Here is a 6,019-nt window from a genome sequence, read left to right on the forward strand (position 1 = left end):
GGTAATTGGCCTGGCGGTCAATCCCTCTCAGTGATGCCAATAGCATTCAAGGCTCAATTACAAGAGGACTGTGCACACAAACTACACAGGGGTACACCTGGAGCTCCCAACTAAAGGGACTGGGGAAGCTGTGCCACTGTGTCTTATAAGACACCTACTATATAAGGCTACTCTGCCAAATCTGGGAGATATAGCAGTTCTTGGCAGTTTGTTCATAGAAACAAACATAAGGAAGCAGACAAAATGCAGAGACAGCCTGACCTGTGGTGACACAGTGGATAAAGCATCGACCTAAAACGCTGAGGTCGCTGGTTCAAAACCCTGGGCTTGCCTGGTTAAGGCACATATAGGAGTTGATGCTTCCTGCTCCTCCCCCCCTTCTCTCTCTCTCCTCTCTCCCTCTTCTCTCTAAAATGAATAAATAAAATCTTTAAAAAAATAAAAAACATTTTCCAGTCTACCTGAATCATTACCAGCTAGAAGCAGCGGTCACTGGGACTTGGACATGAGCTGCAAAGTATAGAATGGTGACAACAATTCCAGTGCCATGAGGACTTTTCCTGGATGTGGGTTTTTCTGGACTCCTGCTCCCTGTGACAGCTCCTAACAGACTGAACTGTGGTTGGGTTGCATTTTTCAGGGATTTGGCATGGTGATGGGGTCAACTTGGACTTGGTGAACATGTTAAAGACACTACTCTTTTATGGATTCTTGCTGTATTGGCCAAGAGTTTGCTTAAAGGCTTTTAATCACTGTAAAAAAAAAAATAGAAGACTGGATAAAGAAGATGGGGCACATATACACCATGGTATACTATTCAGCTAAAAGAAATGATGACATCGGATCACTTACAGGAAAATGGTGGAATCTTGATAACAGTATGCGGAGTGAAATAAGTGAATCAGAAAAAAACAAGAACTGCAGGATTCCATACATTGGTGGGACATAAAAACGAGACTAAGAGACATGGACAGGAGTAGGGTGGTTACGGGGGGTGGAGGGAGGAAAGGAGGGGGAGGGGGAGGGGGAGGGGTACAAAGAAAACTGGATAGAGGGTGACAGAGGACGATCTCTCTTTGGGTGATGGGTATGCAACAGAACTAAATGACAAGATAACCTGGAAATGTTTTCTTTGAATATATGTACCCTGATTTATTGATGTCACCCTATTATAATAAAAATTTATTTATAAAAGAAAATGAAGAGACAAAGAAGTAGGTCCAAAATGAAAAGACAGGAGAAATTTCCAGAAAAAGAACTAAATGAAATGAAGCCAAGCAAATTACCAGATATAGAATTCAAAACAATGGTTATAGGAACACTCAAAAAAACTTAGTGAGGCCTGACCAGGTGGTGGCGCAGTGGATAGAGCGTTGGACTGGGATGCAGAGGATCCAGGTTCGAGACCCCAAGGTCACCAGTTTGAGTGTGGACTCATCTGGTTTGAGGAAAAGCCCACCAGCTTGAACCCAAGGTCACTGGCTCGAGCAAGGGGTTACTCGGTCTGCTGAAGGCCCAAGGTCAAGGCACATATAAGAAGGCAATCAATGAACAACTAAGGTGTTGCAATATGCAACGAAAAACTGATGATTGATGCTTCTCATCTCTCTCTGTTCCTGTCTGTCTGTTCCTGTCTGTCCCTCTCTCTGATTCACTGTCTCTGTAAAAAATAAATAAATAAAATTAAAAAAAACAAAACAAAACAAAAAAACTTAGTGAGAACTTCAGGAAGCTTCGTAACAACTGTAACAGCATGAAAAGAGACATTAAAAACGATAAAAAGGCCCTGGCCGGTTGGCTCAGCGGTAGAGCGTCGGCCTAGCGTGCGGAGGACCCGGGTTCGATTCCCGGCCAGGGCACACAGGAGAAGCGCCCATTTGCTTCTCCACCCCTCCGCCGCGCTTTCCTCTCTGTCTCTCTCTTCCCCTCCCGCAGCCAAGGCTCCATTGGAGCAGAGATGGCCCGGGTGCTGGGCATGGCTCTGTGGCCTCTGCCTCAGGCGCTAGAGTGGCTCTGGTCGCAATATGGCGACGCCCAGGATGGGCAGAGCATCGCCCCCTGGGGAGCAGAGCACCGCCCCTGGTGGGCGGGCCGGGTGGATCCCGGTCGGGCGCATGCGGGAGTCTGTCTGACTGTCTCTCCCTGTTTCCAGCTTCAGAAAAATGAAAAAAAAAAAAAAAAAAAAAACGATAAAAAGGAACCAGTCAGAAATGAAGGCTACCCTGAAACCTATTATAATTTTATTAACCAATGTCACCCTAATAAATTCAATAAAAAAAGAAAGGCCTGATTGGGTGGTGGCGCAGTGGATAGAGCGTCGGACTGGGATGCGAAAGACCCAGGTTCGAGACCCTGAGGTCGCCAGCTTGAGCAAGGGCTCATCTGGTTTGAGCAAAAAAAAAAAAGCTCACCAGCTTGAGCCCAAGGTTGCTGGCTCGAGCAAGGGGTTACTCAGTCTGCTGAAGGCCTGTGGTCAAGGCACATATAAGAAAGCAATCAATGAACAATTAAGGTGTTGCAACATGCAAAGAAAAACTAATGATTGATGCTTTTCATCTCTCTGTTCCTGTCTGTCTGTCCCTGTCTATCCCTCTCTCTGACTCTCTCTGTCTCTGTAAAAAAAAAAAAAAGAAAGAAAGAAAGATACACTAACTGAAATGAAGAATAATTTACAGGGAATCAGCAGTAAAGCAGATGAAGCTGCAAATCAAATCAGCAATTTGGAATATAAGGAAGCAAAAAACACGCAATCAGAACAGCAAAAAGAAAAAAGAATACAAAAAAAATGAGGACAGTGTAAGGGGTGTGTGGGACAACTTCAAACATACCAATATTCACATCTTGGGGGTGCTGCAAGGAGAAGAGAGAGAGCAAGAAGTTGAAAACTTATTTGAAAAATAGTGCCTGACCTGTGGTGGCGCAGTGGGTAAAAGCCTTGACCTGGAGCACTGAGGTCACTGGTTCAAAACCCCGGGCTTCCCTGCTCAGGGCACATATGGGAGTTGATGCTTTCTGCTCCTCCCTCCCTTCTCTCTCTCTCTCTCTGTCTCCTCTCTCTAAAATGAATAAATAAAATCTTAAAAAAAAATCTCTTAAAAAAAAAAAAGAAAAATAGTGACAGAAAACCTCTTTAACTTGGCAAAGGAAATAGACATACAAGTCCCGGAAGCACAGAGAGTCCCAAACAAGGTGAATCCAAAGAGCCCCACACCAAGACACATCATAATTAAAATACAAAGAGAGAATCTTAAAAGCAGTTAGTTACCTAAAAGGGAGCTCCTGTAAGACCATCAGCTGATTTCTCAACAGAAACTTTGCAGGCCAGAAGGGAGTCGCAAGAAATATTCAAAGTGATGAAAACAAAGACCCACAACCAAGATTACCCTACCCAGCAAAGTTATCATTTAGAATTGAAGGGCATATAAAGAGCTTCCCACACAAGAAAAAGCTAAAGGAGTTCATTGCCACCAAATGAGTACAATATGAAATGTTAAAGGTTCTTATTTAAGAAGAAGGAAAAAAAAGATAAAAAATATGAACAAATTGCCTTGGCCAAATAGCTCGGTTGGTTAGAGCATTGTCCCAGGTGCAGAGGTTCAAGTTTGATCCCTGGTCAGGGCACATATAGGAACAGATCTATATTTCTCTTTCTCTCTCTTTTTCTCCCTTCCTCTCTCTCTAAAATCAACAAAAAATATGAACACTAAAATGGCAATAAATGCATATATGTCAACAATAGAATCTATAAAACAAAATAAATTAACAAGCAGAAGAGAAACAGACTCATAGATACAAAGAGTATGTTGATGATTGCCTTATAGGAGGAGGGTGTTTTGGGGATGGGTGAAAAAGGTGAAGGGATTGAAAAGTACAAATTAATTGTTACAGAATAGTCATGAGGATATAAAGCACAGCATAGGGAATATAGTGACTAATAACTATATTAATAACTATGTATGGTGTCAGATGGGTACAAGATTTATCAGGATGATCATTTAGTAAGTTATATACTGTCTAATGATTACCAGGTGTCCCCAAACTACGGCCCATGGGCCACATGCGGCCCCCTGAGGCCATTTACCTGGCCCCCCACCACACTTCCAAAAGGGGCACCCCTTTCATTGGTAGTCAGTGAAAGGAGCACTGTATGTGGTGGCCCTCCAACGGTCTGAGAGTCAGTGAACTGGCCCCCTGTGTAAAAAGTTTGGGGACCCCAGGCACTGGGTTGTACACCTGAAATGAATATATTGGATGTCAACTGTAAATGAAAAAATAAACATTATTATAAAAATTATTTTTAAATTTTGTTCTTTTATAGCTTCTGAGTCTCCTGTCTTGATTTAAAGACTATATAACATTTAGCTTGTGTATGTGAGTGTGTGTGTGTATATATAAATTTTCTTCTATAATTTTTATTATTGTTCAGGTTTAAGTTCTTAATCACTTAAAGTGATTTTTTTGCATACCATGTGAGGTAATAATCAATGGCCCCAGCCCCGGGACCGGTCCGTGGGCCATTTGGTACCGGTCCGCAGAGAAAGAATAAATAACTTACATTATTTCCATTTTATTTATATTTAAGTATGAACGATGTTTTATTTTATTTTATTTTATTTTTTTTTCATTTTTCTGAAGCTGGAAACAGGGAGAGACAGTCAGACAGACTCCCGCATGCGCCCGACCGGGATCCACCCGGCACGCCCACCATGGGGCAACGCTCTGCCCACCAGGGGGCGATGCTCTGCCCATCCTGGGCGTCGCCATGTTGGCGACCAGAGCCACTCTAGCGCCTGAGGCAGAGGCCACAGAGTCATCCCCAGCGCCCGGGCCATCTTTGCTCCAATGGAGCCTTGGCTGCGGGAGGGGAAGAGAGAGACAGAGAGGAAAGCGCGGCGGAGGGGTGGAGAAGCAAATGGGCGCTTCTCCTGTGTGCCCTGGCCGGGAATCGAACCTGGGTCCTCCGCACGCTAGGCCGACGCTCTACCGCTGAGCCAACCGGCCAGGGCCGATGTTTTATTTTTTAAAAATGACCAGATTCCCTCTGTTACATTTGTCCAAGACTCACTCTTGACGCTTGTCTCGGTCACATGATACATTTGTCCGTCCCACCCTAAAGGCCAGTCCATGAAAATATTTTCTGACATTAAACTGGTCCGTGGCCCAAAAAAGTTTGGGGACCACAGCTCTAGACCATTTATTAAATAACCACCTTTGTCGAATAAATTCAAATAGCATTTTAGTATATAAATTATCATATGTATTTGGATCTTTTTCTGGACACTCTATTCCATTCTCATATGTTTTTATTACAGAGTCTTTATAATATAAATATCTGTTAAGGCTAGTTTGTCCCTATTGCTTTTTTCCATTATTTTCTTGTCTAGTCTTGAATATTTTTCCTCCCCATAAGCTTTAAGACTATTTAATAAAAATGAAAAGTATACAGTGATTCCCCTAATCCAGTGGTCCCCAACCTTTTTTGGGCCACAGACCGGCGTTTAGGGTGGGACACATAAATGTATCACGTGACCAAGAGAAGCGTCAAGAGTGAGTCCTAGATGGATGTAACAGAGGGAATCTGGTCATTTTTTAAAAATAAAACATCGTTCATACTTAAATATAAATAAAACGGAAATAATGTAAGTTATTTACTCTTTCTCTGCGGACCAGTACCAAATGGCCCACGGACCGGTGTTCTAAAAACCCCAGTGATGTTGAAATTGCAGATACTACCAAACTTTATATATACAGTATTGTGTTTTTCCTATACATACATACCTTGTCAATTGTTTAACTTACAAATTATAGACAGTAAGAAATTAATATCAATAACTAATAGTAAAATAAAACTATTATAACTATTTACTATAATAAAAGCCACGTGAATGTGGTATCTCTCTCTCTCAAAATATCTTATTGTGCAGTGGATAAAGCATGGACCTAGGATGCTGAGATTGCCAGTTCAAAGCCTTGGGCTTACCCGTACAAAGCACATATGACAAGCAATCAATGAACAACT

The sequence above is a fragment of the Saccopteryx bilineata genome, chromosome 1, assembly GCF_036850765.1.
Source record: "Saccopteryx bilineata isolate mSacBil1 chromosome 1, mSacBil1_pri_phased_curated, whole genome shotgun sequence".
NCBI classification, from domain to species: Eukaryota; Metazoa; Chordata; class Mammalia; order Chiroptera; family Emballonuridae; genus Saccopteryx; species Saccopteryx bilineata.